The sequence below is a fragment of the Neovison vison genome, chromosome 6 (assembly GCF_020171115.1).
Source record: "Neovison vison isolate M4711 chromosome 6, ASM_NN_V1, whole genome shotgun sequence".
In the NCBI taxonomy this organism is placed as follows: Eukaryota; Metazoa; Chordata; class Mammalia; order Carnivora; family Mustelidae; genus Neogale; species Neogale vison.
The window spans coordinates 55,040,900-55,054,212 of record NC_058096.1 but is presented as its reverse complement, the minus strand read 5'-3'; the positions used below and the strand labels follow the sequence as shown (position 1 = coordinate 55,054,212).

Here is a 13,313-nt window from a genome sequence, read left to right as displayed (position 1 = left end):
ACTGTTGAAATTTATTATGTACAAAGCTTTCGAGTTTGTGTCATTCTTGTAAATACTTTTACAGTGAAACTGAAATCAAGAGTAGCTAAGAGTTAAAATACCTTTCAGTTGATTAAACTAACATCCACAAAATCAGATCGCTACTTAAAAGCTTATCCTTTAATAACCTGTAAACACACAAGGTGAGGTGTAAGTTTTACAAATCTACTTAACATTATTTTTACACAAAGGTGTTTTAAAGTCTCCAAAGTTTTCTTTCTTTTTGATTCTATCTTTTGTTTTAGATAGGTATCAAATCGTCAGAAACTAAAAACATTCAACTGACAAAATAGGTTCACTTACACAAAAAGATAAAACTAAGAAAGTTAAGTTGAGCCTATGTCAATATCCAACAAGTAAATGTACTATTTACCTGTCACTAATCCTCAACATCCACCAACTGACTTACTACTAGAAAAGTATGCTACTGCAAAGTAGAAAGAAGTACTACACAGATGGTCAGTGAGCTGTATTTGGACTATTATTTGAGTAATTGCAGCAACCATTACCTAACTTATAAGCTGGTATCAGAGGAAAGAAGGGAAAGGAAGAGGAAGGAAAAAAGGGATAAAGAAGGGAGTGAGGGAGGCAGGACAATAACCAGGTACATATAACACATATGGGACTCTGTGACTTCTGTTGGCATTATTACAAACACAGAATCTTTTCTTACGGTTTACCAAAATTTTAAGTACAGCTGATCTTTGAACAATATGGATTTGAACTGTTCATGCCCACGTCATATACATGGATTTTGTTTTTGTATAAATACAGTACTGTAATACAGTACTGTAAATGTTATTTTCTCTTCCTAATGATTTCAATAACGTTTTCCTCTCCCTTGCTTATTTTATATAAATACAGTATAGAATACATAGAACACACAAAATTTGTGATAGCCAACTTTATGTTACAGGTAAAGCTTCTAGTCAACACTGGTCTGTCACTAATCAAGTTTTTGTGGAGTCAAAAGTTACACACAGGGACGCCTGGGTGGCTCAGTTGGTTAAGCAGCTGCCTTCGGCTCAGGTCATGATCCCAGCGTCCTGGGATCGAGTCCCACATCCGGCTCCTTGCTCGGCAGGGAGCCTGCTTCTCCCTCTGCTTCTGCCTGCCATTCTGTCTGCCTGTGCTCGCTCTCTCTCCCTCTCTCTCTCTGACAAATAAATAAAATCTTTAAAAAAAAAAAAAAAGTTACACACAGATTTTCAACTGTGCAAGAAGTGTTGCTCCTAACACTGGCCTTGTTCAAGAGACAACTCCATATGCCATTTTCCTGTTTGAATTCACAACTGATTAATAAAGTAAAAGAAAGTCACCCTACAAAATGTGAATTGGCTTGATTATAGTAAACAGAAAGAGATATAATCCGAAAGAGTAATTTAATTATTCTTCAACCTAATTTTCAAATACATTATATTCCTAGAACCAACAAATACATATGGAAAGCAATTTTCTTTTTTTTTTTTAAGATTTTATTTATTTATTTGGCAGACAGAGATCACAAGTAGGCAGAGAGGCAGGCAGAGAGAGCGAGAGAGAGAGAGAGAGAGAGAGAGAGAGAGAGGAGGAAGCAGGCTCCCTGCTGAGCAGAGAGCCTGATGCAGGGCTCGATCCCAGGATCCTGGGATCATGACCTGAGCTGAAGGCAGAGAGGCTTTAACCCACTGAGCCACCCAGGCGCCCCGGAAAGCAATTTTCAATGATGTAATTCCTCCATTATACAAATCACTGATTATCAGTTCTTAGACTTCATTCTGTCACTTGTATGAAACTCATTTCCATGCACAGTGACTTCAGAGTGGATGAAATATGAATTCAGTCATTTGAAATGCCTCCCACCTCAAAGATCCAATAATATTTTTAGAATTTTAGACTGTAATAAATGAGGTTTCCTTGTTTATACAGTCACAGAAAGTATTTCTTTTCTGTAACTTTAACTTCACTCTTTGGTACAAAAACAAAACAAAACAAAACTACTTCCATTATGAACTGAATTAGTTGCCCTCATATTCATATGTTGAAGCCCTAAACGGCAATGTACTTGGGAGACAGGCCCTAAAAGTAGATAGAGGTTAAGCGAGCTCATAGGTGGGAACATTCTCCAACAGAACTGGTGTCCTTTCCAGAACAGAAGAGACACCAGAGCTCCCTCTCTCCACATACACATAGAGAAAACGCTATAGAGCAAACAGCAAGAAGGTGGCTGTCTACAAGCCAGGAAGGGAGACCTCACCAGAAACAGAATTTGCCTACACCCTGATCATGGATTTTACTCCCAGAACGGTGAGAAAATAAATACGTGTTGTTGGAGCCGCCCCATTTGTGGCATTTTGTTATGGCAGCTCCAGCAGACTATCTTGTCTCTAAAACTGTAGAGTTTAGATGTTTTAGGTAGTTTTACGCTACTGATAATCCAACTGTTGGTAACAAAGATGATCCATTTATAAAGAGAAAAATATGAAATAATTTGAAGAATAATTTACTCCCCCAAATTATTTTACGTTTTTCTAAATTAAACAAATGTAACTATCATTTTACAAACGGCATACAGCTTTGAATTGTAAGAGATACTATGTTATGCCTGATTCTGAGAGTATAAGGAACAAAAAGTCAACAGAGAAGGGCTTGAGGGAGTCTAAATAACTCAACCCTCATTGCAAAACAGTAACTAAAAATTGTGAGATAGAAATGCTGATTCTTTTGAAACCAAATAGCATTTGCTCTACACAGTAAAGAAAGCTTCAGTGGCATGGTCTCCAGTTCTTGTACCTTGCATCAAGCCTTTATCAAATTTGATTTGATACTAACCATATTAATATTCAGAGTGAAGGGCACCCATCTACTGGTTGTCACACTGTCCTTAAACGTCTATATTTTCAGTGGCAAGAAGTGAATCATTAAATCATAGGGTGGCTAATATTTCTGCTGGATCGACCCTTTCTCTCAGTGTTAAGAATGAAGACACTCTATATTTTCAGAAGAAATGTAGAAGAATACCCAGATTCTTATGCATTCAGGGCAATATTTTAAAACCCTTAGAGGTGTGTGTCTGTGTTTACATATAAATACACAAACTCATCTTACACATACATATAGTCTGAGGTAAAGGGATGGTATTTTATGCTGTGTTCAAGATTCCTGACCTCTGACCACAGCTTTGTTTTTTTAGTACAATTTCTTGACTGCTCCCTATGTGCCAGGTCTGCATTAGGCACTCAACAAATTCTTAGTCCTAGGAGGTAGAGATCATTACCCTGTACTAAGATGAGAAAACAAAGTTTCAGAGGTTAAATAATCGCCTAAATTCTTTCAGTTAAAAAGCTCTAGAAGTAGGATTTATGCCAACGTTTCTCTGAAGTCCCCCAGTCTTAAGGAACTACAAACTATGAAACATAGCATCATTTAGCTACTCCTACATTTTTAAATCATCTTACTCCACAGGTCTGGTAGCAGTATATTATAATACCTGTGGGATTACTCAAACCAGTATTATCTGAGGAGTTGTGTGTGCCTACTCATTTGCCAGAAGACTACAGAGACAGTGATGCACTGCTCCTATATAATGGTTATGATCTCAGCTGGAGCACCTTAGAAAACTCCTAGAATACAAATGTTAACCTTTCTACAGTGTCTGCATTCTTTCTCTCTAGGATGGTTCTTAAAACTGATCATAAGTAAAGGCATTTGGCTACTACTGCCTGGTAAATTTATTGTATTACCACTGGAAACAGAAAGGAACCTATTTTCTCGTCCTTCTCTTACGTCAAATTAGATAATAATTACCAAAGTTCTGTAACGTCCTACACACTGATAGGTAATTAACTTAAGGATCAGTATTTCCCTTCTCTAACTCTGCAAACTGCAAAGGATCCAGGCTACAGATATTTTCATTCATTTTTAAACTATTTATAACACAATGGGACACGTGGGTGGCTCAGATGGTTAAGCCACCAACTCTTGATTTGGGCTCTGGTCATGATCTCAGAGTCATGACATCAAGCCCTATGTTGCACTGGGGATGGGAACCTGCTTAAGATTTTCTCTCTCTCCCTCTGCCCTCCTACCCCTCTCTCCAAAACAAAAACAAAAACAAACAAAAAACCAAAAAACCACAGCTATTTATAACACAATAATGTAGGTCTATTATATATACTAGAACCCTTTATTCCGTGACGGGAAAAGTTCTAACATTTGAATCATCAAGAAACTCTTGAATTGTATGAATTCCTCAGTCCTTAAAATTTGTCACAGATAGGGCCTCATAGCTCACTGAGTTCTGTGTAACAAAAATGAAAGGATTCATAGCCAAATAATTTAAACGTTGAAGAGATTCAGTGGAAAGAATGAATGGACTTCTTGGAAGGTTAATATACCACATGTACCTGTCTCTCTAGAAGAGCCATAGATAGAATTCAGATATTATCGCTAAAGCATGCACTACGCCTCCCAATCAGACTTTCCCTACCCTATTGCCTCTTAAAAGGCCACTCCTCCCCCGTGACACAGGGACTGACCATGTGACATGGTTCGGCTAGTGAAATGAGAGGTAGTTACATGTGCTACTTCCAACCAACAATTTTAGGAGTCACATTTCTACCATCATTCCTTTTTTCCTTCTGCCTTAATAAGAGTATGCACCCCAGAGAGGCTGCTGCTTTAGCTTTGGTCCAGGAACAAAGAGGATGTTGAGGGCAATGGCAGTATATTTACCAAGATGAACAAGTGTGAGGAATAATTTTTACTGTTATAAACCACTAAGATTTGGGGACTCTTTGGATAATGAAACATAACTCTGCCTAAGCTGAGTGATACACCATATTTCCTAGATTTATTGGGCCCCGGCATCCTTTTTCATGTAACATCTTTCAGGATTTGCTTCCTGGTTTCACATGGCATCTTTTGTATTTCTTAGTTAATACTGTTTTTATGATGACCGTAAATGTGAGCTAGAAGTATATAGTGTCATCCTAAGCTTCTTAAATTTTATCAGCAATATGAATGTGTCGATTTCTTATAGTCAATAAAAATATTTTATTGAAATAATTTGATTAACATTCAGAAATCATAGATCAGATGGCTACTTAAGGAAAGACTGCTACACTAATTCTGATTAACAATTCAGTTTTCTTAGCAGATAAAGTGTCCAGTTTTACTTTCTATAGATGTATTCTTATTCAACAAATTTAAAATACTGCCACAAATTTAATTTTCTTTAAACCTCACGACATTCGACTCCCTTCTGGATAAACAATTAAGAACCTATATAAAATCTCAGTATCAGTATTCAAATATTCTACAGTCTAGTCTGCTGACCCAGTAAAACCAAAATCAACTGTATGTTAACTGGCACTCTTAAATTCAGAATTCGTATTTGAAACTTAATTGTGCCTTAAAGGATAGCAGAGAAAGGTGAAAAAATTATAACTAAATACCAATCTTCTCACTGGCATTAAGATTTTTTCGTGTTTAAATATCCTAGTAAATATACATCAAGCTAAATCAGACATATTTTATAATATACGCATAATCTTAGACAATGACTTTTAAAAGAATGGCTCAGAGCCCTTATATTTATACTTGCACGATAAAAGCAACATTCAGTCATCTACTTACTAAAACATGAAGGTAGCCACAGGTACTCTAGAGAGATCTGAAAAGCTAACAAATCAAAATACTTAAAAACAGGAAAGATTTAAGATTAATTTTCAATTACTCAGAGAGTAAGTTCATGTCCTGAAAACTGCAACTAAAAAATATTTACTGTATTTGTTCATTTTCATTTGCATCAAATTCCTGTCTTTAAATCATAAGTTCACCACCAAGTGTTCAGACATCAGTAAAGCAATCACACATTTTATTCCCAGACTGAGACAACTCTCCATTTAAGTAACCATTATTAAAATTAATCTGAAAATACTATTGCCATATCTTAAAACCATAAAGAACTTTTCTCCTAAAGAAATAGCTTTAAAAACAACTTATGTAGAAGAGGACAGAGTTACAGCATTTGTGAGTTTCAGAGTCTGATATAATTTGACACGTATATACTTTACAACCTCAACTTTTTCTTCACTGTGTGGTTTTCAGTTTCACAATACTGTTATACCTGCCTCTATTATTTTTAGTAGATTAAAAAACATTCCATAATGCTTTGATACAGGTTCATTTTTCAGTTAAAGCCAAAGGCAGTACAAGCAACAATAGCTTATGGGGGATAGACTGATTTAGTATTTACTTAGGTATGAAACCTCTACGTATTCAAGACTTGAATAAATTGACTTTTCCCCAACAGCACATTACTGTGGAGAAACAAATCCGAGTTTTGAAATTGTTAATTTTTTTAAATTCATGATTTTAAAGGAAAATTTAACTTACTTGATAATGGAGAGTGAAACGTCACTTTAAAAAAAAAAGAGTAATTCACAAACAAAACAAAACAAAAACAACCACACAAAATTATCACACTTTCCTAATCAACATGGAAGGTGAATGCATCTGATGGGGAAAAGCTGAGAGCAGCTCTAGATAACACAGGGTTCCCACAGGGTTGACTTGCTTCCCTGCCTCTAGGGAAGGAAAATGCACCTGCAGTGCTGCTCTTACCGGTCAAGTCAAGACTTTCCATTGTGATTTTAATGGAACATCAGAATTTCCAGCTTCTGTGATGCAGCAGGATTCTGTGAAAGACCCATAGCAAAGTGGTTAAATGGTGAGCCATGAAGGACTTTCCAACAAAAACAAACTTTTGTCCTTTTGCAAAATTACCCCCCCCACACAATGAGTAAGAGCCAAACAATCAAAATCGGGCAAATTAATAAAAATCCCTATGCTAAATGCTTTAGAAAAAGCAGCCTGAAGTGTTGTCAACTTTAATTTTACAAAAAGTCACTAAAATTATTCAATGGGAATTCTGGGATTAAAGTTACAGATACCAAGATTTACAGGAAATCATTTCTCATGTTTTTAGCAAAAATCAAGTACAGAATTACCGGCAAATTCTGTGGAAAATCAGGATGTTAAACTGACATCCTAACTAGATTCAAGTTATTTTACATGACTGGACCAACACAACCAGATAAGCTATAGTTAGGATACTAATATCTCAACATTAATTTTTTATATGTTTTACAAATAATGTGTGAAGCAATATAGTTTTTTTGTTTGTTTTGTTTTTTAAAGTGAGGAGTAGCAGGAGACATCCTCAGGGACAAATGTTACCCAAAAAATTACATTCTAGCTGAAAGTGATGAAATAAATATAGGAAAGAGCATCCAAATCAGCAAAAGTTTGTCCACAAAAATTAAATGGAACATTTTACATTAATAATACTGCAGATACAGACATACACCTAAATTGCATCACTTTCAAGAATTAAGTTATTTCAGTTGCTATGAGAAATGCAACTGTTTAGTTTCTAGGATGCTTCAATGGTTAATACTAACTTCACACTCAACCAAGAGAGACAATTTCCCACCCCACTGCAAATTATGGTATTTCTTTACGATCAGCAGGATATAACACACTCTAGACACTGGATAGCACTTACTGACTTACAGCTCTATCAATATTATTAATCATCTTATGGCATAACTGAAATTTTTTCCCTAATCAGCCACTATGATATGGAAGAACTTACATTAAATATCAAAAATGTGTAATGACTCCTCTTAGTAATCCTATCTATACTTGGACGATTCAATTGCCACCCAATGCAACTGAAGAAAACAATAGCTAGAAACAATGAATAAAATATTAAATGGTCTCATGTGGCTTCATACAAGATACTACTCATTCATCCATATTTTTTAAATAAGAGCACCAGTGAAAAAATAAATCCAGGTCTTTGAAGCAAACTACAAAAGACACATATGAGTACTTTCAAATTAAATGACTGTGTTCTTTTATTTATTTATTTTTTTAAGATTTTATTTATTTATTTGTTTGTTTGTTTGTTTATTTATTTGACAGACAAGAGATCACAAGTAAGCAGAGCGGCAGGCAGAGATAGAAGGGAAAGCTGGCTCTCTGCTGAGCAGGGAGCCAAGTAAGAGTCTCGATCCTAGGACCCTGAGATCATGACCTGAGCCGAAGGCAGAGGCTAAACCCACTGAGCCACCCAGGAGTCCCTAAATGACCATGTTCTTAACTAAGGAAGGGTACAATTCTGAAATCCAAGTAGTGGTGTAAAAGTCTATTCTTAATTATCACAAAATAGGCAACTAACATGATTAAAAATACTGTTTCAAAAAATATACTATCTCATATATTTAATCACATAATCTTCTTCATATAAACCTATGAAAGCCAGTATAGAAAAAAGAAAACCATTAAAATAAACACTGTAAAGGAAAAAAGGAAAAGAAACACTGTAAAATAAATGAGTAAAAATCACGAATAAATAACTATAAAAAACTGTCAGGAAGTAAATTGGTATAAATGAAAAAAAAAATTATAGTGCCAAAATTGGGAAAGGAGGGTCCACCATTAACTGAGAGTATGGATTTAATTCTTATTCTGGTTTCAAGATTCCTTTACTTTTTAGCTTAAAAAGTAAGCACATGCTATCTGAAAAATGAAGTATGCTAATATATCCTATATGCATCACTTCTTTTAGGAGCTCAAAAAGTAAGTTCTCACTAATCTTTGGGTATATAATCAGTATATAATATATATACATATGTCATTATATAATATATAATCTATCTATCTAAAAATGGACCATAACTACACCTTATTTTGATTATAATTCAGAAATGAACAGCTGAATGAAATGAATTTCAGAAATGAAATAGCTGTGACACAGCTATCTCTGGATAAGTCAGGAGAGAGAGGAAGGAGGCTGACTAACGCTGTGTATGCTGTGGCCAAGAGAGGTTTTAAAACTCAGGGTACAAAGAAATCTTGCTGGACTTCACTGACTATGAGAGAGAAGCCAGGGACTCCACCACAGAGTAAAGGTCAGTTTCAAGTCTGAAGATACCGCATGAGACAGACTCCCTTTGAGTTCCCTGAGCGCCAACCTCAGAGACTCCAGATTGTATCTGGCTCTTACAAATGCCCACATGAGTAGCTTCAGAAAAGCAGTTTCAGCATAAGCTGCTCTGCATTTAAGATAGAAATAATTCACAAGGTGTTGCGATGTGCTGTAAATGGGCGGCTGTGGGAGTGTCAGACAGTCGTGGGGACGGGGCGAGGAGGGGAAAATGCCTCAAGCCTGAACACAACCCTGCAGACTGGCGGCTGGGGTGTGCACTCCCACCAGCGCCTGGCCAGATTTTCACCTCAGCCCACGGAGGCCTGTGTTCCCTGGGTCCCACTCTGGATTCCTCTCAACCCTCACTCTCATCCTTAGCTCTCAGGACACTGCCTCCCCCAGAGGACGCATACCTAGCAGGATTGATCAGGCACAGCTCAGGATTCCCTCTGAGAAACTTCACTTCTTACCCCAAATTGGGCATCTGACTTGGCATGTGAAAAACTTGTCTTAAAGATCAAGCCTAAACAATCCCAGAAAGATCCCAAAGCAACTGGGTTTCTGGCACAGCTTACACAGTGCCCCTTGGGGTGTTATGTTTCAAAAAGCCTATTATACTAAAAAAGGTGAGGTGCCACTTCTTACAATGAGACAGACTCCCAATTAGTGTTAATTTACAGTATAACATTCAAAGGCACATCATGGAAAACTCCCCTTCTAGGCCAACGCTGTGTGCTTTGCACCCTGATGTCATTACTACCCTGTCAGTGCAGAAGGGACTCCAAGGCAACCATGCTGCCCACTTACATGGAAAGATACTTAATCCCCAAGAATGACTGCTTTTCTGATGTTTTCATCAATTCTCTGGGTAATAGATTAAGCTTTAACTAACTCATTTTCATACATAACCTTAATTCAATCAAGCTCAATAAAAGTCATTCTGGACTGCAATTATTTGCTAAGGAACAATTACATTCAAATGAAAAAAAAAATTGTTAGGCATGATACAATGCCTGGTACAGATGCCTCTCCATTTATGGCACCAGAAACCATAACAAAAACAGCCAAACAGCTAGAAAAGGAAATGGATTTTTCCTCATCCTCCTGAAAACAGAATACTCATGGTCTGACACCCCAAGAAAACAAAATGGAGAACCCAAGAAAGCACATTTGAAAATTATTATTTTCCATGTTTGTACTTTGAAAGAGACTGCATTTCTAATCTCAGAGTCAGCACAACCTCCAAAAGCCAAAACAAGTCCAGGTCACAAAAAACAGCCTTAATACCCACTCATGTGCTATATATTTCACTGGTTTCCTCCATTTTCCCAGCAAGACATACTCCAATCCCCTTACTTGATGATGCAGCTTTCTTAAAAGATTTTTCCTGCCTTACAACTACTTTTTTACATGAGTACTATTTTTATATTTTCCTCAAGTCATGCTTTTATATACTACACGCTTACAAATAAAACTTAAATGCAAACTCTTCTACGGGATAAAGCATACATGTAGTCTAAAAAATTCTCATGGATGTAACGAAAGCCTTCCCTGTCCTGTGTGTGCCCAAGGTCTTCCACCCACCCACTACACTGCCTACCCCTTTGATCTCCCCAACAGAGGCAGCAGGCACATTATTCAATAGTACAGTACTGAAAAGGCATACCAGCTGTTTTGCAATTTGGGACAATGAATTCCATACCTCAGGTCACTGTGTCCCATACCACAGGCCAAAGGATGCTCTTCCAAGAAATAAGAAACCGATAGTCTGATCTCCAGTTAAATCACTTCCTGAAGTATAATTTCTTCATATGAACAAAGACAACTGCAGACAGATGCATACTTACACAGATACACACCTATACATACACACACACATATATATGCTTTTTAACAAGTGCTGTCTTTACTCATACATTATATTGCCAACACTTTTGTTAAAATCTTTATACTTGAGGCTTAAACCACAGCTATTTCACAGGCATTCTGGACAGGCACCAATCTTTAACAGATATTACAAGTGTCAGCTACACTGAAAATGGAAATCTCTTAAAAGAAAATACATACTGAAAGTACCTTTGTCACCTTCCCACCCCCACTCTTGCATCTCCTTAGGACCCAGAGCCTTTCTGTTAAGACATCTTAAACACAATAATAAAGGCAAAGTAAAAGTTCTCTAGATATGTAACAGTAAACCAAACTACTAAGTCATTACAGATTTGTCCATCTGTTTGGACTCCAGAGTAAGCTGTTAGAAAACACTAGAGGCAGAAACCAAAAATTCTAGCAATCATTATTTAACACGGGCCTCCTATAATAAGATGAAAGACTTGGAACTCCTCTCTCTTTCAGCACTCAATACTGACCAATTTAAAAAAATGCTGCTTTAAAAACTATCACCTGCCTATGTGCCAATAGCACAGACATGCAAATGACAGAACCCTTTACAGCCTGAGAAATTATGAATGGCCACCATGTATTAACACTGCAAAAGGAAAGCATAAGAGTTGCTGTTTTTTAAAAGCTGATGATCTACTTGGGTGATCATACTCACTCCCTCTGTCTCACACACAGGCACACACACACATTAAATAATAAGAGAAATATATGTTGAAATGGTAAACCAAGAACTGGAAAAAGTTAGGATGAACAAGGTCATCTTTATGCAGAAGATGAATCAAGCTGGAACCTACAGCACCCGAGGAGAGAGGAGATGGAGGGGGGTGTTACAGGCACATGGGGGAAAGCACACCAGAAGGGAGAGGAAGCAGATCTGGCTGGAGGGCTGTGACTTCACATCAGAAAGTGGAACATGAAATATAGGCAAATGAAAAATTCATGCAATTTGCTCATTTTTTCTCTCCACTGTCTCAGAGAACAGAGTACAGTTAGCAGCATGGTGTTCTGCAAAGCACACGAACCTCAGGGCCAAACCCTGCATCCACCGTTTACTACTGTGTAATTGTGGGGCAATTCCTGGGACTCTGTCTCCATTCCTCACCTGCAAAATGAAGATAATCCCTCCACCTCTAAACTTAGGTTGCCTTCAATTATGATTAAAATATAAATACTAAGGGCCTGACATATAGTACATGCTCAATAAATGTTAGTAATCTCACTGGAGTTAAAACTAAATGGTAGAAAGTCATGTAATAGAGTTACATTGTGAAAGCACTGAAATTTGCCTTGAATATTCTCAGCGTTTGGATGCTAAGTGAATTGCTAGTTTTTCCAGTGGGGTTTCACTGTACATTTTGTTTTAATTTAGGTGGTTTGAACATATGTTTAACTCTGACAGTCTGAGCAGCCACTTTTTACTCCTACCAATTTCGAGGTACATTAGCTGATTTGATAATATGGATATTTTATTATAATGCTCATTTGCCATACGATTGTTGTTTCAGGGACCACAGTGGAACCATGAATTTCTGCAGTTCCCTTAAGTAGAGGTGGAAAATGAGTAGGCATTAGTCCCGTCAACTGGCTTGGCAGGGAAGCACTGAATGCCTCTTTTATACTCTTGTGAACTATATAAACTTGCCTTTGACCTTCTCAGACAGAGGAAATTGCACATTTAAGGCAGAAGGAGTTTCACTTCCAGGAAGAGTTTAAAAAACATGCTTGCCAGCAGCTACATCAGGAATACCAACAGGGAACTCCCAGGTACTTTGGGAAGATTCATTAGCTCTATGAAGCCACTGAGCACTGAGCTGGAAAATATCAGGTTAGGATAATCCCGGCCCTGCGGGATATCATGCCTATGCTTTACGTGGGTTAGACCAAATAAACCCTGGCCTACACACTTTAGGAATTAGCCTGAACCTTCAGGCAGGAGTTCTGTGAATAAAACCCACTGGACAAACCTCAGGACCACCTTGTCCCTTTGAAGTAAGAAAGGGTTCATTTAACCTACTTTCACTCCACCAATAATTGACAATATACAGAAAATCACATTTACTTAAACAATTTAGTCCAAAACCAATCGATTAAAAAAAAGGAAGTCAGTCATTTGCAATTTACATTAACTTAAAATGGAAAATATCCTGTTTGAAGTAAAAGTCACTGGTCTTTCCCTTTTTTCCTGAATTAATTAATTAATTAAATTCCATAATTCAATGAAGTAAAAAATATAATAAAACTGTGTATATGTTATTAAAATGCACACTTCTAGGATGCCTGGGTGCTCAGTCAGTTAAACATCTGTCTTTGGCTCCAAGGGTCCTGGGATCCAGTTCCACATTGGGCTCCTTGCTCAGAGGAGAGCCTGCTTCTCTGTCTGCCTGCCACTCCCCGGGCT

The 13,313-nt window shown here is 37.2% G+C and overlaps 1 protein-coding gene across 11 annotated transcripts in view; it reads right to left on the bottom strand.

The window, feature by feature from the left end:
• The window catches only part of BBX (BBX high mobility group box domain containing), a 278,723-nt gene that overhangs the window by 160,852 nt on the left and 104,558 nt on the right, over positions 1-13,313 (bottom strand). For all 11 annotated transcript variants that reach the window (XM_044251313.1, XM_044251314.1, XM_044251312.1 and 8 more), the window contains one exon: positions 6,646-6,719. The gene's annotated coding sequence lies outside the window, so the exon portion shown is untranslated. The remainder of the gene's footprint in view (positions 1-6,645; positions 6,720-13,313) is intronic.